The sequence below is a fragment of the Mytilus californianus genome, unplaced genomic scaffold, assembly GCF_021869535.1.
Source record: "Mytilus californianus isolate M0D057914Y unplaced genomic scaffold, xbMytCali1.0.p SCAF_9, whole genome shotgun sequence".
Taxonomy (NCBI): domain Eukaryota; kingdom Metazoa; phylum Mollusca; class Bivalvia; order Mytilida; family Mytilidae; genus Mytilus; species Mytilus californianus.
The window spans coordinates 31,666,524-31,694,472 of record NW_026262745.1 but is presented as its reverse complement, the minus strand read 5'-3'; the positions used below and the strand labels follow the sequence as shown (position 1 = coordinate 31,694,472).

Sequence of the window (27,949 nt, the reverse complement as noted above, 5' to 3'; positions counted from 1 at the left end):
TCGGACTCTGGTGCCCCCCACCTCAACTTCCTGGGCCTGGGCCAGTAAGTCCCCTTTTGTTATTGCGAGGGGGCTATCTGAGAGGTTGATCACACACAACACTGGGTCCTGACCCACCTCATGTAAAGTCCTAGGTATCAGCAGATTGCCCTCGGCCTTTGCCTCTATGATATATTCCCGACCCATGGGTTCAGCCAACACCCCTATCACTCTTTTAACCGAATTTGCTGGGACTATGTGATTCTTCCCCGCCCGCACCCCCGTTGTTTGGGGCAGCAACCTAGCCTGACCCCATGACATCTGTACGACCTCCCCATGGATGGATAGTTGATTCCTATGTAGGTCAAGTGATATGCCCTGTGCCCTGAGGAAGTCTATTCCCAATAGCATTTGATCCCCTATTGGAGCCACATAAATGTCCCAGGTGTATTCCTGTGTTCCAAGCCCCACCTGAAAAGGCCCAGCGACAAAACCGTTCATTTGAAGGCCCTTTCCTGCTGTGTTCATGACCACCTCTTTAAGGATCGGGGGGGGGGGGGGGGGCTTGGGGGTCCTTCAAACTCTTATATAGTTCCTCAGATATTAAGGTAACCTGAGCCGCTGTGTCCACCACGGCATCAACCTTTTGACCCTGGACTACAACAGGCACCCTATACATGGTCCCACTTGTTAACTGGCTTATGGTTACCATTTCTTTCTCCCCCTGTGCTATAAGGTCCCCTTCCCGATCACTGTTTGGGCTGTCCTCGCACAGTGTTTGTTCCCCTTCCTCCCCCGACTCTTCACCCTGTGACTCGGATTCAGACATTTCTGGTGTTGCGGGCCTGTTGGGCTCACTTTCAGATGCCCCCCATGGCCATGCTGTTTGTGCTGGATCCACATTGATTTGGGAGTGAGGGTCTGGTGGGTCAGTGGGAGGGAATTCCTCTACCCCCGGTTCTTGTGGAGGGGATTGTCCGACAATTACGTCCTGGGTTGGCAGTTTCTGAAAATCAGTGACTTCTTTAAAAGAATTCCCCTCTAGGAGGGCCAATTGGTCCCCATGAGCCATTCCTATCTGACTTATGGTACCCTCCCTATTAAGGTGTGACGGGAGGGGTGGTTTGTGGCTTATTATGAGGTCCTTTAAACTCCGTGGTTTAGGGGCCAGACTCAGACCTCTTGAGTCGACCCGTTGGGGTTTAACGGACCCTTGTTGTCCTGGAAAGTTACTTTCTTGCCCCCTGGTCTAGGAGAAATAGATCTCTGATATTTAGGGCATTCCCTTTTAAAATGACCTACTTCACCACAGTGAAAACAGCCACCATTGGCAGGCCTAGGGGAGGGACTCCGCGAGGCGGGCCTTGCATTGTTCCGCACCGTGAAGGACAACTTTTGGATCTCCGACATAATGTTCCCCAGGGTTCCAGTTACCTCCCCTTTAAAAGCATTAAACTGAGTTTTTAACTCCTGAACATCCTTAGGGGTGGTAGAACCAATGGCTTCGGACCTTGTGGTGGAGCATATGGTATAATTGTCCCCACCCTTACCTCTGGTATCAGGGCTGACACTTTTAACCTCCTTTCTGGCGGCACGGCCATATATGGCTTGGTGGTTATGTTGATGCCACCTGATTTTGTCCACCGCCTCTTCAATACTCTTGGGTTTAGCATTGGAGGCCAACATTCCCCCCTCCTTGTCTGAGGCCCCCTGGCACAATCTCATGACCGCCTGTTGGTACATGTGGTCCTCGGGCAGGTGGCGAAAGGCTTTTGTGGCGAGGGATAGGACTCTGTCGGCCCAGTCCTCTAGGGTTTCGTCCCCCCCTGCCTGGCAATGTTAAATTGAACCTGAGCGGTTTCTGGCAACTCATTGAACCCAAACCGTTTGGCCAACTTACTCACTAAATCCTCGTAGGACAAATCATGCCTTCTTTCCACCAGCAAGGCATAAAACTCACTGGGCTTTCCATCTAGGGACCAGCACAATTGGTCCTTGCACTCCCCTTGAGACCATCCACTGACCTGGCACAATCGCGAGAACTTGGCGTAAAAAGCCTGCCAATTAGTCTTCCCATCGTACTTGAGACTCTTTTGTAGGATGGGTGGTTTGCCCCCAGTTGGCCCCCTTGGCCTGTCTTGAAATCTCTGGGTATCCGACCCCGCCCTAGCCTCCTGGTGGTCATATGCATCCCTACGAGAACTCCTTTGGTCTCCAGTTTCCCGTCTTGCTGCCCCTGGGTACCCCATACTACTGGCCTGTCTCGTCACTGGGGCCTCATTTTCGATATGGGCGTCTCTAAACCTTGGGCCCTCACTATCGGTATACCGGTTAGCTAAGCCCCCCCTTTCCCTGCCTGTGCTCCCTGCATTGCTATACCGGGATCGAGGTGTTTCCTCATACCTGTAGTCTCTGGTATTCCCATACTGGGGCGTGGGCTTGTCCCCTCTGTCCTGGTAGACCCCTTCTTCCCTGAACCCCCGGTTAAGTTCCCCACCATCTTGCCAGTTTAGGTGCTGGGAGGGGGAAGGTGACCTAGCTGCCCTTGCCCTTGGCGTTTCTCCTGCTTAGGTGGGGTAGTCATGGGTGGTGGTCTGGCCCCTGCCGCGTGCCTGTATTAGATTATCAATACGTTGCACTTTTTCTTGGTGCCCTATCTCCTCCTTGCAAAATTTTTCAGCCCCCCTGTTGGATGGCAAGGAGGTACTAAAATCCATGGCATCCATGGCTGCTTCCGTAAGTCTCATATATGGGACATACCTGAGATCCTCCAACTCTAGGATACCCTTATCCTCCCTCAATTCCCAAATCTTTGCTGCTATTTTTGCCCCAACCCCTGGAATTGATAACAATTCCTCAAAAGTAGCTGAGTTTATATGCACTCTAGCCATGGTGACACGTAATACAACTATATATATGAACTATTTAAAATTGGGCAAGTACCGGTGTCTCTGCTAAAGGGCCTTTTTATTTGGTATTGTTTAAACAACAAGTTTTATAACTGGGGATCAAGCTTATAAGTCGACCCCAGAGGTATTTTTATGCAAAGTGTATGTGTGTAATGTTTTAAAGTTAGACACTTACAATTTTTCTTCTTTTTTTTTCTCTTTATAACCTGATATCTGCTGCTGCACTGTGGAATGACACGTAGTGCAATGCGCGGCTGAAGTGGATTCAGGGGTTACACAATTCCCTACAAGGGTTTTTCAGAACAAATATGGGGTTCACACAATTCCCTACAAGGGCTCCGCAGACGGTCAAGTGTGAAAAATCCCTACAATTTTACAAATCCGTGACTGAAACTTAGTCACAAAAGTTTTCCCTTCCCTGTGCTTTGACTTTCCCTCCTGAATTGACTACACCAGCGAAACCGTGGGTAGCCAAAAACTAGAAATAGGTGACCTGTCAGGGATCCCCTAAAAACAAAATGGAGGTGCTGTTTTGGCCCCTTTTTGAAGTATTCTTCGCTTAAGAATTCAACTCCCCGAGTGAATTAGTACGAAAAATGCTCGCAGCGCCAATGTAAGCTTTTATGCAACTTACCCTGGCAGTAGCTTGTCAGTAATACGTAGAAATCGGATACACTGTTGTGGTGTAGACGACTGTTCTTGTTCAGGTTTAGCTTTCGATTGACAGATCCGGAACGAGGCTCCCTGTCTTCCGGATCTGTCTTCTCCTCCAGTGGAGCACCACCGACCCTACCCCGAGGTACTACAATATTCTATACATCAAAGTGTATTTTTATGTAAAAACTGTCATTTTGGGGTTAAAAGGTGACTTTTTATTGAATAATCACAGAAAACAGGAGTAAAAGGTTTAAAAACAAATTTTGAAATCAATAAATGTAACAGTTTAATCTGTGATTTTTATTGATATCTTTTAAATGATTTATTCAAATACAGTAATTGTTAAAGAATGCTAGACCATTAATTTTGGGGTTAAAATCCAAGTTTTCAGTAAAAATATACAAAAAACTGGAATTATGCTTTGAAACATTTAACTCCAAGAAAATCAAAACTTTAATGTGTACTGTGTTTGTAAACCTAAAGAACTCAAGTGCTTGTCTCTGTAATGTTGGGCTCTTTAATGTGTTTTATGCCAAACAGTAATGTGAATGGTAAATCCATATCCAAACTCATCCTACAGTACTCTTAAATACCAATTTTCCAAAAATCTAGAAAAAGTGGAGTTTAATTTGAAAAGATTCAATCTGAACAACTTTCAGCTATACGGTGTTTCAGTTAAGAATAACTTTAAGAGTTATGATTAACAAATGCATAATTGTATATTCTTTTTATCAAATACTTTGATCTATGATGATCTTTTGTTCTACTATTTCGTCATAGTTAGTTTAACATTTGAGAACACGATAAAAGCTCATCTATGGTGAAAGGAGTTGAATGAGTTCCCCCTGAATTTATTTCTCACCGCCATTTTCAAAATGTCTTTGAATCATTACCTTAATGCTCAGTTATCACAGCTCCATGCATACATATACATGTACTTAAAAGTTCTAACAGTAGTGTCAAATTATTTGAATATATAGCAAATAATTTGGTTTATAATTGTTTCGACAGCTGCATTTTATTGCTCGTTTGAGAAGTTCTTCTCTTAATGATCCATAACGACTTTCGGGTGTTTTGTTTTTGTTTCTGTGCCTCGTCGAGAATTTTATAGCTTAGCAGTCAGATAGCGGTCAGACCATAGCCGTTAAAATAATTATTATTGAAATTATTTTGATAGATAACGCTGTCTTCTTGTTTCGATCAGTTTCGTTAGCAGTTCTTGTCTTACCAAAAATATTCCGGAATTAATACAACACTTTTTATATATATCTAAAGTTAAGTTGGAACTTTTGAATGATTTTACGGATTACTTAACACTATGGCTTCTCGGAGAAAAAGGGAATCTACAAGTCGGTTTTCTCCGGATTCAATTGAAATCAACAGACAAGAAAGTGACTGTTCGTCTTGGACAGTTAAGAAGTTCAAGAAAGAACTGACAAATATTGGAATAAACATTACTTCAAAATTAAGTAAAACAGTGTTACAACAAAATTATTTTGATAATCTCAAATCAGTTTCCGAACATGAACAATTGTCAAATGAAGACCAGGAAGGCTCGCCAACTTTCCTAAATGTGACCAGTCATTCGTCTAATGAACTTCCACTTCTGATCGGAAATTTAACAGAAGTTGTTTTAGGACTAAGGGATTCTAGGAATTCTAACACCAACAGGAATAATTCTAATACTCCTTTATCAGTGGATTTTTCCGGGAATATACAAGATACAAGACGAAATAGATTTCATCAAGTGCACACAGCAGATGATCATGTGTTTACATTATACAAATGGTACGGTGTTTCTCTTAGTGAAAGCGATTGCGGGATAAATCCCACCCTTAACACATCTACAGCTACTATTAACGGAGTGCCATCATCGTCTGTTCCCTTTTTGGATATCATTTTACCAGCGCTTAAAAAGCAAATCATTGAAGGTAGGGACGTTAATCTAGCCGGATTACTAATGAAAGATTACGAATCCGTTCAGGCAGCTAGTACTTTACTTACTAGCAGTGGTCTAGAAATTAATTTGACAGGAAAAAAAGGATATCCGGCTTCATAGAACGCTCACTATTAAAGAGTTCGTATGCGCTTTTGGCAGATATAAGCACGTCATGTGTAGGGTTTTTTCCTCAACGCAGCGAAGAATTAGATTGTTACTTAGCTAACATTTTACAGATTGAATCTAGCTACGGCGAAAAATTTTATGAATATCATAAGCTTTTTGCCGCCAAAGCTGCAACTGCACTTCGCGATTTCAAAATTAAATTTGACTGGGGAGTAAAAGACAATGACATTCTTACGCGTTTAGCTCCGCTTGCAAGGCCAGAAGTTTGTAGACTTTGTTACGCTATTGATCACGGAACAAATTTTTGCCCTCTTTCTTCTCAATCAGTAGAACGTAGTACTTATCCGAAGAATAGACATTCTTCCGATCGCGTTGATAGGAGGGGCAGAACACGAGTTTTGCACGATGGGAAAGAGGTCTGCAATAATTATAACATCACAAGGGGGTGTGCCAGACCGGGTTGTTCTTTGACTCATATTTGCAGTTCTTGTTTCGCTTTTCATTCCGCCTTTAACTGCAACAAAGATACTCAAAGGAACACATCTTCTAGGGTGTCGACTACAATCAACGAAGATAAAAAATGACTAGTAACAATTCCTGTTATCGAAAATTCAGCTATCAATGTTAACTTGTTACGTGATTTATTGCAAACGCATCCGGATATAAATTTTGTTAATTATCTTTGTAGTGGAATAAACGAGGGTTTTGACACTATGATTAAATGTACTGATATACCGACACTTGAATGTAAGAATAACTTTTCAGCTCGCTCTCAACCTTTATCCGTGCGGGAGCATATTGACAAAGAATGTAAAAAAAAAGGTTTCTTGTATGGTCCGTATAAATTCCACCGTTTAACTATTATTGAGTCAGCCCTTTGGGACTTGCTGTGGGGAAGTACTCCGGGAAAAAGCGGCTTATATTGGATTTATCAGCCCCACATGACGATGATGATAATTGTAGTATTAATGACTTGATCAGTAAAGAAGATTGTTCAATGACGTATGTCAGAATAGACGATGCGATCAAAGTTATACGAAAATTAGGTCGTTTTTCATTGTGTTCAAAGTTCGATATAGAGTCCGCTTTCAAACAATTGGGTATTAGAAAGGACCAGTGGCATTTATTTTACATTAAATGGTGTAAAGAATACTATTTCTTCAATAGACTAGCGTTTGGTTGTAGGAGTCCGCCAATTATTTTCGATAACTTATCCAGAGCAATTTGTTGGATTGCTACTAATATCTACAAAATTGAATATATATTTCACCTTTTAGACGATTTCTTGACTATAGATAAACCCGATTCTTGCGCAGAGAGAACTATGGCATTAATGACTACTCTTTTTAAAAGACTTAATATTTCACTGGCTAAACACAAGGTTGTTGGCCCTTGTACAGTTATTGAATATTTGTGTATTATACTTGACACGGAAAAGATGGAGACTCGCTTGCCTTTAGATAAAACAAGTCGCATCAGTGAATTTATCAAGAAGTTTTTAAACAGACAATCTTGTACTAAACGTGAACTTCTACCATTGTTAGGGCATTTAAATTTTGCTATGCGGGTTATAATTCCGGGTCGTTCTTTTGTCTCATACCTAATATCCTTATCAACAACTGTCAAGGATCTCAAAGACAAAATCTATTTGACCGATGAATGTCGTACCGATTTGCGTTTTTGGTAAACTGGAATGGCATTAATATGTTTTATGATTCTGACTATACTAGTGTTAGGGATATCGAATTATATACAGATGCGGCTTCTACCATTGGTTATGGTAGTTATTTCAAGGGGAAATGGATTTGTTCTCCTTGGCCGGATGATTTAAATTCTTCATGCAAAAAGAAATATTCCATGGCTTTTCTAGAACTCTATCCTATAGTTGTTGCAGCCATCTTTTGGGGTCATTCATGGACAACTAAAAGAATCTTATTTCGATGTGACAATGAAGCCACCGTATATATTGTTAATAAAGGTCGTTCCAGATGTTTATTGATAATGAAACTTATGAGAACTCTTACTTTGTATGCCTGTATAAATAATTTTTGTTTTCGCGCCGAACACGTTCCTGGAGTTCAGAATAATATCAGTGACTCTCTTTCTCGTTTACAGCTAGAGCGTTTCAAGATTCTTGCACCTTTAGCGGACAAAGTACCTCACAAGTGCCCGCCAGTCTCACGAGTAATGTGGCATTAAAGTCTACAGTGTCGGATTTATGGCGACATGTGTTATCAACTAGAACATCTCAGACGTATAAAGTTGGATATCGAGCTTGTACTGCATGTCTTGCTAACAACGGGGTTGTCTGGTTAGGTAAAACCATGCCTCCGATGTCTGAGGATATTTTTATTTATTTTGTCGCACATTGTTACAAAAACTTGAGACTTTAACATACAACCATTAAATTGTAAGTATGTGGAATTCGGTTTTATTATATCCAAAGTAACAGTGACCATCCGTTTGATTATACAAATGAATCGACACCCCATAGACTCAATATGATAATGCGCGCCGTCAAACGTATACAAGAAGAGCATAATCCAAAACCACGTCTCCCTATTACTTTTCAGGTACTTGGGAGAATTTGCAATTCTCTTAGAGCAGGTGTTTTCTCTACCTTTACTGATTGTATGTTAGAAACGGCCTGTACAGTAGCCTTTTTTGGATTTCTTAGATGTGGTGAATTTACAGTTTCTAAACATTTTGATTCTACTGTAAATCTAAGTGTAACGGATGTTGAATTTCTCGATTCTTATGCTATTCTACACCTTAAAACCTCAAAAACAGATCCTTTTCGTAAAGGTGTCAGTATACAGCTTCACAAATCCGATCATACCATTTGTCCTTTCTCTGTTGTCCAAAAGTATATCGCAGTCAGAAAGGGTAGAGAAGCATCTTTTTGTTTTTCAGATCCATTGTTTGTCAAAGAGAATGGTAGCGCTTTAGACAGGGACTTTTTCACCAGAAGTCTAAGACATGTACTAGATATTTGTGGGTACAACTCAAGCTTATACAATGGTCATTCTTTTAGAATTGGTGCCAGTACATCGGCAGGATCTGTTAATTTTCAAGATCATCTTATCAAAACTCTTGGTCGGTGGACATCAGACAGTTATTGTCGTTATATTCGTATTTCCAAGGACACGATTCGAAAAGCACAGAAGTCTTTGACATTGTCTAAAAATATCTGAGTCATATTCGATGTGTGGACATTATCGAACTTGAATGGATGTTATTTTACCAAAAACAATGAACTTTAATTGTGAACTTGTTGACCATAATTGAACTTTTATGTGAATTAGCTTTACTTGTTATGAAGTATTCAGCCATTCGAAGAGTTGCTGTTTTTCTCTCGATACACTTGGACACATCTTTATACAATATCGTTTAGCAGAAGAAACAATGTTTTTTAACTTTAAGTCTTATCTATAGTGACAATTATTTGAATTCGAATTTACCGATTTCATAGAATATTCAGCCGTTTCGAAGAGTTGCTGTTTTCCCCTGATACATGTGGATTTATATTTTACTGTATTTAACGAACTTGTGTCATTGAGTTTTTGCCGAGAAACTCGTATTTCAATTTAGAGCCTGCTTGGAATGTGAAAAGAAACACATGTGAACCTTATAGTTTTCTTAATATTCAGCCATGTGACGAGTTGCTGTTTTTTTTTTCTAGATACAATCAAACTTTACAGTTATGTTTTTTGCATCATATTTGTATATTCATTTTGTTTTTCTCTCTCTCTCTAATACTTTTTCACCACATGCTACTTGAAGGCTCCCTTTATACCCCTTTTGAATTCCACCTCACTTAATATCTTACAACTTGGGGGATTACTCAGCTCATATACATTTATATATTTCATATAATCTGAGCAATGGCCATTCATTGCAATTTTTATCACTGGTCAGTCTTTTAAATGACAATTTTTTATCCCCCAAGTTCTATCAACTTATAACTCACATTTCATTAGTTATACTACAGTTGATAGGACAGGTCACGTCGAATTTCCTGTCAACCACTGTTTCGCAAGCATTAATAGTTCGCGCAAACTACGCTTTACAACAGCTCAGGATTCAGGGAATTCGACGGGAAAATATTTTCATAATTAGCAAAAATATTTTCAAAATTAGCTGAGATGATTTCCCAAGGGCAATACTATATAATTTTATTTTTTGTAATACATTTTATATTTCTTTTATATTTGTCAGTTTTCTCTGTTGAAATGTATTCGTTTCCAATCAGGCATTTTGTCTCTGTTACAGCACCACCAGCCACTTAATTACAGACTACATTACTTAACTTAGTACAGGTCATTAAGGCAATTACAAGTGTATAACAGTTGTAACCTTCAGACGATAATCAATGAGTCTTTAACTTTGTCACAACGTAGTTAATTTACAGTATACCTTCTAGGAGAAACTTTGTGGTTATAAATATGGCTTATGCCAATTTGTAAATGCTGTAAGATAGACCAAAACCTCCGTTTTGACAAATTTGGAGTATTTATTAAAAAACAAAATGTACAAGAAAAACATTCTTATACAAAACCCAAAATTCTGGCGGTGATAGAGCTTATTAAAATTTATATACACCGGATGTGGTTGACTTAATATTTATAGTATCTTTGAAACAGACCTAGTCAGAAAACTTAACGTTGATCAATGAACTGTGAAAATAAGATCATGGTTTGGCAGATGAACCATAACATACGTACATGTACATCTTTAATGCATTATGTACATCAAATTGAGTTGAGCTATAACTTATAGTGTCTGAAGAATGTACTTAATCAGGAAAAGTAAGAGTTGATTACTAAATAATGAATTGAATACAAAAATAAACAGATGTGTTATGATTACGAGACATCTATTCATAAACCAACGAACACATTGTGGGGGTCACTATTAGGTGAGCCCTGTCCCACTGACATGAATGCCTTGCATTGATTATGTATAACAAATACAGTTATTCTAAATAAATGAAAATCATCACATGATAAAAAAAAACTAGTCAGTAACTGCTAGTAGTCCTTTGTTAATTTATGTATCATTGTCATTTTGCTTAGTTTCTTTTGTTACCTATTCTGACATCGGACTCCGACTTCTTTTGAACTTTGAGTTTTACTGTGCATATTGCCGTGTGTTTGTTTATTCTACATTGGCTAGTGGTATAGGGGAGGGTTGAGATCTCACAAAACATGTTTAACCCTGCTACTTTTTTTGCGCCTGTCACAAATCAGGAGCCTCTGGCCTTTATAATCTTGTATGTTTTTAATTTTAGTTCATTTATATGTTTTGGAGTTTAGTGTGACGTCCATTTTCACTGAACTAGTACATATTTTGTAAAGAGGCCACCTGAAGACCGCCTCAATTTTGCGGGACTTTCTCGCTGTGTTGAAGACCCATTGGTGACCTTCGGCTGTTTTCTATCCTTTGGTCGGGTTGTTTTCTCTTTGACGCATTCCCCATTTCCATTCTAAATTTTATTTAGGTTTTAAACCAGGAAATGAGTTCAAGGACAAAGAACAAATGTCCGACAGAAGTTTCAGACCCTAAGGCATCTGTAAACAATATTAGGATTATCCAGCACTTCTTTCTTCTGATATATAAAGATTTATATATAAAAAAAGCATGTTTTGTCGTTACGTAAAATACATTTGGCACTTGCACACAAAGATTGTTAATGTTTAAGTGGAATAATATTTTTATCCTATTAAAATATATTACTTCGTTGGTTAGAAGACATTTATGAATTATTCGATTATTTTGTCTTTAAAAGGCCTTTAAAGGTATTTTTAATCATAGTTCCATAGGAATAAATTGAAAACAGCAATGCCAAAGAAATTCTTAGCTATATGTAGTCGCGGACACCGGAGAACTTGCCTGTTATGTTTGTTTTATTAGTTTACTGATAGATTAAAGTAGGAAGGATAGAAGAGCCATGCCACATATTCATTTGCATGTCCCAAGTTAGAAACTTCGTCAGTTGTTCTCTCATGTTATTATGTCATCTTCTGTTATTTAGGAATCGAGTGTTTATTACAGATGTTTGACTATTTCTGTTTAATTGATTAACAACTGTCATAGACTATATGAACGAATTAGAGCGTAACAATTTGAATAAATTCCTGTCTATTGTTATTGAATGTATATTGCTTATGCCTTTGTGTTTCTTTTGACGTTGGGTTGCAGTCTCATTTATATAAACCCATAATCTACTTTTATTATGGCACCCTCAACAGAGTTGGGTTGACATATAGTTATTCTACATTTCAATTTTTTATTTTTATTCCACTTTTTTTGTCCAGCTTAAATCTTGGAATAGTATGAACTAATTTTAATGGAACTATACATGTTAACCAGCTTGTGCAAATTTGCAATCGGGTATTGCATTTTCAAGATGGCTAACCTTGCTATGGAAACCGAAAAAAATGTGAAAAAAATAATTTTAAATCTTTCATTATAAGACCCTACTGAATGAAACTTTATGGAAATGTCACCTGGTATCCCTAGATGTGCAGACAGTATTTAGAAATTCCAAAATGGCCGCCATTCTCATGGAAACAGGGAGATAGTTTAACATTAACCTACGGGGAAACACATTAAAGAAGCATTTTCGTAAAGAATGATACATCAAACCCCAAAAAACTATGTAAAAAAAATGTGGCATCTGTCTTTGGAATTTTGGAAATGATCACTTTTACTATGTAAACAGCAAAAATGTCAAAAATTTCAAAATGCTCCAAACCTTATGAAACTAAACAAAAATGTTAATAGTCATGACTTTTGTGTAGATGCGGTGTTTGACTTTGGAATTTTGAAAATGGCTGCCATTACCCTTGCAACGGGGGACGAGGGTACCATCTGCTATTGCCAGCAATTGCAAATCTATATTATATTTCATTTGTAGTTATTGGAAATAATTGATTGGTACTTCATGTTCAGAACCGACAGAGGGAAATATTTAATTCTTATTAATCGAATCAGCATAAATTATACTTTGCTTTGCACATGACCCTTAAACTGAGACAGAATTTGATATGCTAGCTAAAAATGTACTTGTAAAAGTCTGCAGAAAAAAATCAGGCTTATCGCGATTATTATTTTATCTTTCCGCTACCTTATAAGAATAAGCTTGTGCTACTACTGGAAAATACTGAACACTCAGCAGACAAGTATCAAACAACAAATTTTAACTTGGTTTGACTTGGCACTGGATCAAATTTGACATCTCAAAAACACAAGGCAACCAGAATACCACAGAGACTTTCATTTGGTTTTTAGCGATGATGTTAATTTCTAAACTAATGTCAATCATTTTTGCCATATAACTCTAAAATTTGTTCTCAAATACCTATGAAGAAATAACTTTCAAGTTTGCATTGGATAAGGAGCTCATAATTTGCTTACAAGTCAGAATAATTAAGCCTTTTTAAACCAGTTCATACTGTTTTGGAAACAAAATATTTCCGTTTTTATTGAAAGGCGATAAGTTATGAAAATCAGTAATATTCATCAAATCATCTTCCAATGTTGTTCCTTTTTTAACATCTGTATCTATTATAGCTTTTTTTTTATCTTGAAGTTCTCGACTTTCAAATTTTGTTCAAAGCACTACAGACTTTGCATTTTTTTCCACTGCATACTTTTGCTACTTTAGTGTCGATATGCTTTTGCGAAAGCCATTGAATAAATACTTCAGAAAACACCATCTTTTACTTCTAGAATGGCATTCCATATTTTTTTAAATTTTTGACAAGAACTAGACAATATCGCTAACTCTTTTCAATACAGTTTAAAGGGTGTACACATTTTGTATGTGAAATAATTTGTTTTAAATATAATATTGTGTTGTTAAAAAATTCTAGTTATTGCCTAAAATTAGCAATGCTCAATGCAAAGGGGAAATAACTCACTGCTCATTATTTACCACATTCCAAACACGTACCCAGTTTACAGCTTCAAAAGGACGACTGTGTACTCAAACCTCATGTTTGTTTCAAACACTCAGATGACTTTGTTTTGAAGAATGAGGTAATGATCTATAAATACCAAAGGTATTTTCCCATACAATTTCTATGATAAGGCGGCATGTTAACGATGAAGCAATAAAAATGAAGGATATTATTTATTAACTATAGTCCCTCTTTATATTTTGATTCATTTTGAAGCATATTTCATATTGAGTTGATATATTCTATTGCACATACATACATTTCCCGTACTTAGCTTAAAAATAGAGATAATCTTTGATATGGTATTCCTCAATGACTAAGGTAAAAATGCAAACTACTGTTATCTGTTCATGATTTCTTCACTTCCGGTTTTCCGATTCACAGAAAATACAGCAAACTTTTCACAACAGCAATTTTGCAGTATCCAGAAAATTAGTAGATCGTAATGAACATTGATGATAAATAGCTTTTCAGTCATCTAATGATTTCTGATAAGTGCTCTATATATCCAATAGTCTACTGGGTTGCAAGGTACATAAAAAAAGGAGCGAGACAAAAATAGACGAATGCTAGACAAATTGGACAGTCTACAAAAAAGACAACCCAGACTGTTTATAAAGTCAACTGGCCATCAATAAATCATCATTGACTCAAAGTCAAAGTATAAAATTTAAGTTTTGACCATGTAAATTATTTAATGAAAAAGATTGTGTCAGAAGAGAAATTATATTTAATGAAAAAGACTGTGTCGGAAGAGAAATATTATCAACAATAGTCAATATCGTCTCTGATAAATTTTGAATCCCATTTTGAGTATACTAAAACATAAAAGACTACTTCGATCGTCTATGAAGAAATCTGTATAGACAATTCAAGTTCACAACTTGTAATTTAATTGTTGTGTTTAAAAGAATATATAAATAACAAATAAATTCAACCTAAACTTTTTTCTTCTTCAATAAAGTATATAAGAATTTGATTCAGATAAGTAAATATTTGAATTCACATTTTTTTATTGTGTCATTATCATAATATATTTTACACAGTTTGTTTATCATTATCATAATTTATTGAATCATTAGACATCATCATCAATGTCATAAGAATTGAAAAGAAACCGAGTGGAGGTACTTATGAGATATATATATATAGAATAATACATGGCAAAATCCGTATCGCATGCTGTATCACCACGAGAAACCAATATCAGTCCCGAGGGCCGAAGGTCCCGAGGGCTGATATTGGTCGAGTGGTGATACAGCATGCGATACGGATTTTGTCATGTATTATTCTGTTTATCATATATTTAAATAGAATCAGATTCATGTGATATACGTTATTTTTTTTTTAAATCGTCCAAAAATATAATCAAGGAAAGAACATAAGGATTTTCCTGTATTTTTCCAGCTGACTTGTTTTTTTATAGACTTCCTTACATGCTTAATATCCACATCGTAATGTCCCCAACAGCCTTATTACATGCTCAATATAGAGCTATGAAACTGGCAAATAATACACTTTAAGATCATGTATTTAAAAGCATTCACTAAGTTAACGATACTGTCAACTGTTCCCTCCTGTAGAATACAACCCACCTGCCCAATATTTGTTTGTAAGTTTAACCATTATACTACAATCTGAGTTCATTTGTATACATAAATATGGACAACAATGCTACCAAGTATCATTTATTCAAAGTTTATTAACAAACAAACAGGGAATTCCTATATACACAGTCATTGGACAAAAGTGAGTTCCCACTAAAAGACTTATTTTATCTTGTTTATAAAAATCGCTCAAAAACATATTACCCAGTAACTTACTGGGTAATTTGTTTTTGAAAAATATCGATTTTAGTTGAAATGATGGGAAATTTCTTGAGAGGGAACTCACTGTTTTCCTATGCAGGGAAATACAGCAACTGTACGTCATAGGTCAAACTTTGACGTCATTTGATTTATGACGTCACGCCAGGTATGCGATACGGATTTTGCTATGCGATACGGGGTATGCGATACTGGTTTAGCTATGCGATACGGGGTATGCGATACAGGGTAGGTGATACAGACTGGAAAAAAGAACCTTTATTAGATATACAGAATTGCTGTATTTTGTACTAAGTATATGATGAATACATATATATACTGTTAGCACTTCTTTTTATTTGCAAAGTAAAATGTTTTAAATAAGTCAATTTTGTCTTGTTAAAATACATGTTAACAATTTGTACCATACATTGTAGCTTTCATTTAATTGACACACTTGCAACACTATTTTTCAAGGGATAAATGTGTTACATGTATTTATAATTGCTATATTACGGACAGCTTTTTCCGCCATACTGAACAAGTGCAGCAGTATATTGATTGTTATCAGCTAGACAAAATCAAATCTACAATAAGGTATATATGGTTGCATGTACGTGTAAGGATATCCCCAGATATTGAGTATTTTACTATACTAATGCTATGCTAGCACTATGATTTTAATTTAATAGCATATTTTTATGTTTCTGCTTTTGTTATGAGATTCGTGTATTTATTTTTTTTTTTCAGTGTGAACCAAGTAGTTCTGATCAAGAATTGGTGTTCAATACACCGGAGAAAAAAGCTTTAAGACCATCATTGTTAGACGGGAAAAACCAGAAGTGAAAATAGTATTTTTTAGAGTCTTTTATTAATTTTTATACAAACACGTAAAAGACTAGAGTCAAGTACAATTATGTAGAAAATGACATGTCTTCATGTTATTTTAAGAAGTTTGAGGGTTATATTCATTTATAGAGAGGGAAAACATACCAGAGGGTCATTCAAACATAAGTCAAAAGTAAACTGACAACGCCATGGTCCTCACTTTCAATGATGTTTCACCGGTTCAGAGTTTGTCAAATACTCAGAGTTTGTCAAATACTCAGAGTGCAAAATTCAAGAGAATTGTACAAGCATCACAACTATCAGTAATTAAGGAACTTAAGGAAGAAAATGAATTTCTTGAAAATGAAAAAAATAAAGTGGAAATAGTGAAAGAAACCATCAAAGAAAATATTTGAATGTTAGAAAAGAGCGATTGTTATTAAAACGAAAACTCGATCGTGCTTTGAATAAATCTGAGAACAATAAAAAAATTAAGAATGAATGTTCAAAGCTGTCTGTTGTTAAAGACAGTTTCCTTAAGGAATGTAACAGCTTAAGGGAAGCTGTTGAAAAACTTAAGTCTTTGAAAACAAAGTATGTTGAAATGTGTAATGAAATGAAAGATATAAAGACAGATTTTAAACATAAGGAATTGGAATGCTTAGAACTTAAAAATGATAACAGTGAGATGTTAGATGTATTAAACGATAGTATAGAGACAATGGGAGAAGCAAAGAATACATTAGATGATACTGTTAGTGAAAACAATGATTTAAAAGAGGAAAATGACTATTTGACTGCACTTTTGCATGATGATGATCAGATAGTGATTGACACCTAGGACGAATAAAAACAAACTTTTAAGCCCGAACTAACTAAATGTATTATCAAACTGCTTGACCTAAACATCTCAGCTAGACATGTTTCAGATGTAGTTAAAGAAGTGTGCAAGATGTGTGGAAAAGTTCCAAAAAGGCTTCCTAGCAGACAAACAGTTGATAGGATAACTGACCAAAGACTTTCGTTGGCCTTAAAACAGACAGAATCTTTATAAAAAAAACCCTAACATTGTGTTCAGATGAAACCTCCAAATATGGACGGTGTTTTGAAGTATTTGCTGCAACTGACGAAAACCAAAACAGCTATTTACTAAGGTTGCGTGAAATGTCATCTAAGAGTACAGAAACGGTTTTGGATACATTAAAAACTATTTTGCAAGACATAACTGACTTGTGCCAGGAAAAAGAAAATAATGAAAAGAAAAGCAATGTCGGCTATAGACTGCTATCTAATATAAGAAATACCATGTCCGATCGGACAGCTACAGAGAAAAAGTTTAATACATTACTGTAAAGTTTTCGGATTGATTTTTTACCAGATTTTGTACAGAACTGGGATTAGTTGAGTACTGATGAAAAGGATGTGTGCTAAAAAATGAACAATTTTTTCTGTTCTCTGCATCTGTTGGTTAATTTTGCGGATGTATGCTCAGTGGCATTAGGAAAATTTGAAAAAAATTTCAATAAATCGTTAGGTGCTCGAGGCAGACAGCGAAGACTCAGGGGTTAAAAATGCAGAATGTGGAACTATAAGGCTTACTCCAACATGCAGCAAATCATTTACTAAAGGTGTTGATGAGAGAAATGGTGTACATGGGGATTTCAAAACTTACATGAAAGCAATCGGTGACAAAGTAAACTTTATAAGATATAAACACAACAGGTTTAATGTGTTTTTCCAACTTGGACACACCACCTATCATCATAGGAACAATATAAAAACATTTCTTAAATCCATTCATGGCTGTACAAATAAACTTTTATCATCTGTTTTGACAGATATCAAGGCACCATTGTATATTGCCGGTTCAAGAGCCTTAGGTTTAATATCCAAACTTGTATGTGGGCCATTGTGGATGAAAATTGAGGACAGAAGTCATGTATTTTATCTTAATGAACTTTTGTCTGCATTATTGGATTTTTTGGAGATGGGCAAAGTAGACAGTTCTATAATTCTATCAGGAAATTTGAAGCCATTTCCAGATCAAATCAATGATAATGATGGAATTTTAAATGAACTTCTTAAACCAGATGATTCTGATGAATTGACTGTACAAATACTGCAATCTCTGTTTGCTGTTATGATTACTTTATTAAAGAGGCAAGCAGGTGACCATCTACCAGGTGGGAAGTTTTTAACACCTTCTCAGCTGACACGAGAACAGACCAGAAGTTGTCTAAAACATAACAAATTTCCAGAGTTTTTCTTCGGACAACTTGATTTCCTTATGAAGTACAGACCAAATGCAACAACACTTTGTAATGAAGCTTATCCTCATAATAAAACAGATGAATGGCTTAATAACCTTCCTGCATCTGAAAGAAACCAGATGATTGAGAACAGTAGAAAAGAAGGTAGAAAAATACGACATCAATTTAAAGAAAGATTAAAACAAATAGAATCAGAAAGATTAATAAGATTAAGAAAGAAGGAAGAGGAGATTAGACTCAAAAAGATCAAACAGCTACAGAAAAAACAAAATATGACAAATGACATTATGTACTTTGGACTATGGCAAAGTCATGAACAAGTTAGTCAACACTAAATGGAAATTTTTACAAATACAGAAAAAAAATAACAGCTATAAAGGCACTCAATTTTCGAAAAAAACGTTCTAAAACAGATTCCGAGTGACAGATGCCTGTTTGCATTTTCTGCGGTAAAAAAGAAGTTTACTGTTGCTCAATTAGAATCAAATTTAAACACTTTAATTTCTGAATCAAAAACAACTACATGTACTAATGAAAGAACCACTGTAAATAAACAACTATTAGTTGGAAAATGGATCGAGCATAAATTTGAAAACATATCTTATATAAAGGAAAAGTATTGTCCATTGTTCCTGGGTTCATTGAATGGTACAATGTTAAGTATGAAGGTGAATCAGCAGTGTATGTTTTTAAACTGCAAGAATATTATGCAGCTGGCGATCTCCAGATTTTGGCCATGTCACCTTCGCAAGGTTTAATCAGACTCATGTTGTCTTTGTTCAAATGTAAGTTTGTCTTTTGGTTGTTCTTTTGTTCCAAGTCTGGAGCCTCTGGCCTTAGTAAGACTTGTATGTTTTATTTATTTTTAGTTCATCTATGTTTCAGAGTTTAATGCAACATCCATTTTCACTGATCTGTTAAGGTCCAGCTGAAGCCCGCCTCTGAGTGCAGGATTTTCTCGCTGTGTTGAAGACCAATTGTTGGCCTTGGGCTGTGTTATGCTCTTTGGTCGGGTTGTTGTCTCTTTGACGCATTCCCAATTTCCATTCTCAACTTTATTTCTTAAACAGAATGGTAAGGTCATTACCAAAAAATGTCGTGGCATGATAGAGATATCAGTGTAAGAATGTTTTTTTATGTGCTGAAATATTGAACATTCTAGAAACAGTAAACGACCTCTTTTGCAAATTAAGGAATTTATTAGAAAACTTGAAAATTTTAACTATATTCAGATTGAAAGTACAAGAAATATATCCTAGATCATTAATACACTTGATTATATCTAGCGACACCACCAATTCTAAAATAAATTATGATAAATTATGGTCTGTAAATATACTCGTACTACTAATAGTAAAGGTCTCTCTAGAAATATTCCATTGTATTTATTGTTATGTTACAATTTTTTTTATTTGCTGCTTTTGTTTGTATTTGTTGCTTTTTGTTGATTCTGTTGAAAGCACAGAATCTTCTTGCAGTAGTATGATAGTAAAAGCAGACATGTAAATATACAGATAACAATGACATTCTTCGCAAGATTTTTAGGATAAATATTTAAATATATATAGGAAGAACAATACTTTCGGTTGTTTAAAAAATAGTAGCATGTAAATTTTAATATATTTTAACATTGTACTCATAAATCATCTTTTAAAACAATTGTAGTTGCAGCTTTGTCGCTGTCATTTTAATTTGTGAGAAAATGTTTATAGACAATATTAAAGAACAGGTTAACATTGAATATGATTATTATTGATATAAAAAATTTTTGAATCCAATAAATTAAGTGTAATTAATATATATGTTTTTGCAGGTTTAGAAGAGCAGTGAGGTTTATAGAAAAGCAGTCAGTGAGATTTATAGAAGAGCAGTGAGGTTTATAGAAAAGCAGTCAGTGAGATTTATAGAAGAGCATTGAGGTTTATAGAAGAGCAGTCAGTGAGATTTATAGAAGAGCAGTGAGGTTTATAGAAGAACAGTCAGTGAGATTTATAGAAGAGCAGTGAGGTTTGAAGAAGAGCAGTCAGTGAGATTTATAGAAGAGCAGTGAGGTTTAAAACGAAAAACAGCTTAATACAGAAAAAAAGGTATCCAGAGCCAAGTCTTTTTGCAAAATTGACAGTGTATTCTTTCCATAATAAAACTATGTTCATTTCTATTTAATTCTTGATGATTTGCCATGCTATTAATCATTCATTTAGAAAAAAAAATATTTTGACGAAAGGGAGATAATTTGATTTACAAAATTTATGATATTTCATATTTTTTGCAAAATTGTATTTTTCTATGCTACACATCTTATTTAAAGGTATATTTATATTTTTATTAAACCAGTTAAGTGATTTTGGAAATAAAAAGTAAGCCAAATATTATTTATTTTTGAAAATATTCATGATTGACGCTTTTTGTGGGGAATATTTAAGGTTAGATAATTTGACTGAAATTTTTTAAATCTTTAAACATGGATAGAAAAAATGTTATCACAGATTATCTTTTATTTATTGCTGTTTAATATCAGGACTAATTGAGGGCCTTGACTTACGCGAGTTACTTTTACCAGTACACTTAATTAAAATATTAGCAATTGATTACAATACAAAATAGTCTTTTTATACTTTGTATTGTTAATTGATAAAAAGTTAAAGAACAAATGGACTATTTATCTGCGTTGAATGGCCACTAATAACACCTTATGTTACGCGCTCCTATATGACGTCATTTCAAAATGTAAACAATGAGACTGGTCAATGAAGGAGTTCCCGTCACAAAGAAGAAAATGGACAATTCATTGAAAAGTACGCTCTATTATCTAAATTTTAATATACCAGAAGCAAAACAGAATGTAAGTACATTTACGGTAAGTAAACCTAGCTGTTTTTGTACATTTTCCACGAGTTTCATAGAAAACCCCCTTTTTTAAAAAATGACTCAATCCCGCCTAAAAACTATTATTAAGATTAAAAACCAATTGTTCAGAGAACAATTGAAAGTCTTTCCACAGCAATTTTTAAATTTATTGAAAAGAAGCTAGTTCGTGTTTATGTAAAGTTAAAATTGGCATCTTATCATCCGTTTCTTCATACTGATGCGATAAATAAGTGGTTTCTATATACTTCTGAGTGAAATAAGGGAGATAATTAGCTACTTCCGGTGAAGTAAATGTCACTTCTGGTCTCATTTAATAGTTTCTTTCACACTGATTTCAAAAATATATAGTTTCTATATACTTTTGCTTGTAAACCAGGAGATAGTTGGCCACTTCCGGTTTATCGAAAGTCATTTCTAGTCTTCAGTGATAAGTTAATGTATTAAAATTACAAAATATATGGATTCCGAGTACTTTTCCATGAAGAAAGTGCAAAAAAAGGTCACTTCCGGTTGTCATTTTTCAAGGTCATATGTCATCCAACCCTTTGGAAAAGGTCATATGGCTTTTTAATGAACCAAGTTGAAGTAATAATCAATTAACCTTATAATTGGACATTTCAGGGGCGCTAACTCCTATAAGATGCCATTAGAGTGTTTCAGACCAAATGTAACATATCTTCATTACAATAAAGAAAACATTTTGCACTTGTTGTTTCATATATATCTTTAAAAGTGTTTGAGAAAATGCAAAAACAAGGAAAAGTCAAAATTGAGAACTAGACCTTGACCTCATTTTCTAAGTTAGAACCTAGCTATATATAGGGACCTCAAATAAAAAGATTCCAGGGTTATACGGTTAACGATTTATGAGTTAAAAAAACATACCGACAAATTTATTTGGTAAAGGTAGATAAATTCTTTAAAACTTCATCGATTCGGTTCGATCCAAATAAGCCAAAAATTCCTGAGGATGTAACGAACAATTTAGAAAAAGAATTTTGTCGATATCTTTTTTTGTTACGAAGGAGATGCACACACTTGATAAACAGTGAATAGGGAGATAACTCTTACAAAGAAAATTGTTTGGCTAAGAATGGGTGAAATTTTGACGTCATAGTACAAAATATCTGACGCCACAATGGAAAAGTGATTGTTGTATGACGTCAATAGTTCAAGCGGGACAGATTCTCGGGTCAGCCGGGAATAATGGTTTACTTTTATAAATTTTGACTTGGATGGAGAGTTGTCTCATTGGCACTCATACCACATCTTCTTATATCTATAAGGTGTATATTAAGCGATACGGTTCCACAGCTACCACTAGAGTCAGTAGAGACCCATACACACATACAAAATATTTCAAATTGTTATAGTCGGGCCCTTGCCTGCAAAGTTTATCGTGGAGCCGATAAGACTTAAATGTGTTTTTTCAAGAGGTTTGTCCACTTGAATCAATTTTATGCTAGACCTCGTGTGGCGAAATTTACCTTTCCTATTATCTTTTTATTATTTACTATTTTTGTTAACTATTTGCTGTTTTACTATCAAGTTGCTACCCCCACCCCCCCCTCCTGAAAGCATTTAGAGAAAAAAAAATTAATGGGAATTACAATTAGGTGTAACACAGTGATGTATCCTTGCATTAGTTACAGAGGCGGATTTAGGGGGTGCTTTGTGGGAAAAATTTGGTTGATTATTGACGGAATCGCTGAAGCATGACTGGAGCGGTCCCTCTCTAAGGCAGTCAGTATCCATTCCCCCTTATGAAAATTTCTGGATCTGCCACTAAGTTAAGTCTCCCGTTTTGTTTTTAAATTGAAATTCAGCCCCATTCAGATCCTTCAAAATGCATGACCAATGCCCTTCAGTTAACCCATGCAGTTCTTATTCTTTAAAACAATTCTTAGGGAAACAACAGGTAAGGGCGATGGTTGAGCGCTAACATGTTTAAACCGGCCACGCTAGTCTTTATGTGTCTGTCCCAAGTCAGGAGCCTGTAGTTCAATGGTTGTTGTTGGTTCATGTTTGTCGTATTTCTTTTTCGTAAATTGTTTTGTCTGTCGTATTCCTTTTTAGTAAATTATTTTGCCATTCATTAGGTCGTTAGTTTTCTCAATTGCATTGTTTCATATTTTTCATTTTGGGGCCTTTTATAACTGACTATACGGTATTGGTTTTTCTCATTGTTGAAGTCCGTACGGTTGCCTATAATTGCTTACATCCATTTCGTTTGGACTTTGGTGGATAGTTGTATCATTTGCAATCATCCCACATCTCCTTAATTTTTACAAGGCGGTTGTATGATGTTCTATACTTGTTTGGGAAAACTGTACAGTAAATTTGTCACATGATCATGCAGCATTCTGTGATGTGTGTATGTAAGAAGCTGTTACTGTAACAGGGTAATTTATGAAAAACTATCAACAAAATCGAACGACAAACAGAAAACTTTTGAAATTTAATGAGCAAGAAAAAAACAAAAAAGAAGTTATTCAAACAAATTAAACATACATTTATTGCGAAAAGATCTGGACAGCACATTTCAAGAGTGTTCAAATCAGGGGAAAAATTAATGTTATTAAGGAAATGACATATTTCATTGATCTTCAATCAGATGCATGGCGACAAAAACACTTTCAAGGGAACGACTTCAATTCAACCACTAAGAATCCTTAAAATCAGTAATTGTGATAATGTTAAAATTATGAAGTGTATAATATTTACATATAGATGTATATTATATGTAGTTTCCATTTCTCGTTTCAGCATTTTTCAAACAGTGGCTATATCTTTCATGTAACTATTTATGTGTTGCTTATGAATTGAATTGTAACACTTCTTAGTGACTGGATAGGTTAAATCAATGTCTTCCTAGAATACTACGACACCAATAAACAGCACCTGACCTTTTGCCGTTCCTGTTTATAAAGTAAAATTTGCTTCACTAGAAAAGGACGACACCTAGAAAAAGCATCAATTCTTTGGCTTTCCTGTTTGAAGGATTTATTTTTCATAACTCCAGTGTATATGCCAGTTTACTATAAATTCACTGTTATTTTCATTTATAAGCCAGTCCAGTTAGATATCGACTTATGATATGCAGTCAAGACAGATCATTGCAAATTGTTTAAATTACCGATAATTAGAATACATGCATGTTTGGCATACATCTTTTTACAGCAAATTATATACAGACATCCCCCCCCCCCTAAAAGCATTTAAAAAAAATACCAATCAAGAACTTTGTCATACACCATGTTGACAGGCAGAGATGCAAACACAATGACTTAAAAACTTTGCTGTATCACTATCTATTTAGTATGCATATTGCCATCTATATCAAAATTTAAGACAGTTCAATCTATCCATTAATTGAAGTTACTATGAACTATGATCATGATGAAAAATAATAGTTTTATAATTTGAAATATGAATACAACATACGGCTGGTTAGAATGCAAACCGTTCAGCTTGCTAAATATGCAATAAGTTCCACCAAATATGCAGAATTTTTAGACTGGAGACAAACCCTACACTATTACACTAGCTCATTGAACACCAGCTTGGTTTGACAATACTAAAATGTATGTAAAACTATAATTCAATAGAACATAGGTGGGTATACAGGCAATCAAATCTGGTATATATCCAAGTAAAAAAAAGTGTTCACCGTACACCAGTGTTGTATGCAAGAATACCGTGAACTGGAAATGCCAAGCAAATATGCAAACTTTCATGTTCAAATGTGTATAGGACTATAGGTCGGTATGCCGACAAGAAAACCTATGAATTCCGTGTTTTTCACAAGAGTTTATTGCGAATAGGGTTGATATAAACCCCTGAGTGTTGCAGTTAAGAATTGAGAGCTTTCTTTCAAATTCAAACGAAGCTGAAGGCTATGCATTAGTAATTCCTTACATCCATGTAATTCGGCTTTTGATGGAGATATGTCTCTTTCACAATCATTCACCATCTCCTTATTTTGAAAGATGTTGGTTATGCAGACATAAAGAAATAAGAAATGTTACTACACAGTAAATGCTTAGCGTTCAGGCATACAGACTTGCCTCTACAAACATGTATCCAGAATAAGATTTTAGAATCCATGCAGGCATACCTGGCTGAAAAATGCCAAAATAAATAATAATCTAATATAGAAAAGAAGATGTGGTATGATTGCCAATGAGACAACTCTCCACAAGAGACCAAATGACACAGAAATTAACAACTATAGGTCACCGTACGGCCTTCAACAATGAGGAAAGCCCATACCGCACAGTCAGCTATAAAAGGCCCCGAAATGACAATGTAAAACAATTCAAACGAGAAAACTAACGGCCTAATTTATGTACAAAAAATGAACGAAAAACAAATATGAAACACATAAACAAACGACCACTGAAATACAGGCTCCTGAATTGGGACAGGTATACGCTTAGAGTGAGAGTTTAGCGTACACCAGGTCGGTATGCAGGCATTCAGACCTGACAAATTCTAGTATACACATAGAGTGAGAGTTTGGCATACACCAGGTAGGTATGCAGGCATACAGACCTGACAAATACAAGTAAGAGAAAAAAGACTGCATTTAGCATACTATTCATTGAAACATCTGTAATAAAGATGGGTAAATGCTATGTATATATTGCAAAAATGGCATAAAAGTATAACAAAATTGCAGAATGAGTAATTTTTTAAGGTTTATTTGCTTCAGCTATTTCCTGAGTGTTGAAATAGTTCATTCTAGCATCCTATGAAAAAGGTTAATTATAAAATGATGAAGTTTGGGATTCGCATTAACAAAAAAAGACCAAAAATCTTGCAAAAAAATGACAGACAAATATAAATAATGCTATACAGTGACTTTTTAACGCGAAATATATCAATCATGCCAAAAGATGTAGCTTTTTCACACAAAAAAGAGTTAAGTGGCATATGAGAATTTCTAATTTTAGTTGAGAACGTGTTAATTAGAACATGGCTTTGTATTCAAAGCCAAAGAGGGACGTCATATTAGAATACATTACCCTTCATATATTTTTTTAGAATCCGTCATTTTGATTTGCTGACAACAATCGTGAGGCACTTTAATATAAAATCTTAAATAGAACAGCAACGACTGCAAATGTTATCCGTGACTTTGTGAAAACAGTGCACAGAAGGACAAACAGAGCGCTTGATGTACTAGTAGCAGCTCTTATTAACATGGTTGTAGCACAAAAATCCAATTAAAAAAATCGAATGCTTCTTTTAATAATGTTATAAGCTTGTAAAAGCGTTGATTGTTCGCACATTTTATTGAGAATAAAGCGCTTCCGTGCAATAAAAACTGTGTTTATATAAAGATTTCAATATGTTAAGCATTGTTTTTGTTTTAAATGTGTGCCAAAACCACGAAATCAAATATCCTCGAAAATTAATACCCACAGAGATAAATCCACTGTTACTCCTTCAAAATTGTCAAATAGAAACATGTTGAACTGTGTGAAAGTTTTGGCATTTGGGTCTCAGAGGAGAAGGCAGTACATTAAATGTGGACTTAAGATAATCTTGCCTTATCTTTGAAAAGATAGACATTGACGACGGGTACAACGTGTGGAGCAGGAATTGCTTACCCTATAAGAGCATCTGAGTTCAACCAGGTTTAAATTTTTATGATGTTTGTTTTGCTTAATCTTTATATTTCTTTGTAATGTTTTGCTCTTTTTGTTTGTTCTTTCAACGGTTTATTTTTGGTCATTGTATAGTCTGTTTTTATACGACTTTTTTGCATACTTTGTAGCATAATGAAGTCACATGAACGCTAATTCCCGGAGACCATTTATCTGAAAGTGTTCAAATTCTGCTAATTTTTTTGTCATTATGTGAAGTTGATCGTATTATGTTACCGGTGTCACTTTGAACTAATAATTTATTGTTATTATGCTAGATTGTTTTTTGTGTACTATTATTCATCTGTTGGTCATTTCGTTTTTTAGCCATGGCGTTGTCAGTTTATTTTCTACTTATGATTTTGAATCTCCCTCTTTTAGCATGATGTATGGGAATTTGATCATTTAGATTGGTCAAAGGAAGCACACGTGTATCTTATAGCACTTACTGTATTTGTAAACCACAGTTTGCTTGCAAACCTGAGGGAAAGTTGTTGTATTGCAGTATTGGAGCTTTTTAAGTCAATGTAGGATCTTTAACATTTTCAAATACATGTAGTTTGAATGACGTCAAAGGAAACAAATGTGTTCAAATAAAGAGAAGGCAGTATTATTTATTTTCCAGTTATCTAGGTTTAGTTTATCCAGAAAACGGTTTTCAAGGATAGCGGAAAGCTTTATGTGACCACAAATTCATGATAAACTAACTTAGACGAACAATTAACCTGAGACGGAAATACCGTATATAATTATCCCACTTGATTATAGAAGGTTGGACACACAAAGACAACATACACAAAGTAACGATCCAAGAGTTCTCGCAGTTACTGAAAGTAAGTAACCAAAATGATATTCAAAATGTTTTTGACATACTATATTTATTCATAACTGACACACTTAAAAAAGAAGTTCTGAACAATGAATATAATCGACCATTTTATAAATGTACATTT

General features: G+C 35.2%; 1 pseudogene; it reads right to left on the bottom strand.

Annotated features, from left to right (window-relative positions):
* Window positions 1–559: 559 nt before the first annotated feature.
* Window positions 560–3,554, bottom strand: LOC127715865 (uncharacterized; annotated as a pseudogene).
* Between the last annotated feature and the right edge of the window lie 24,395 nt (window positions 3,555–27,949).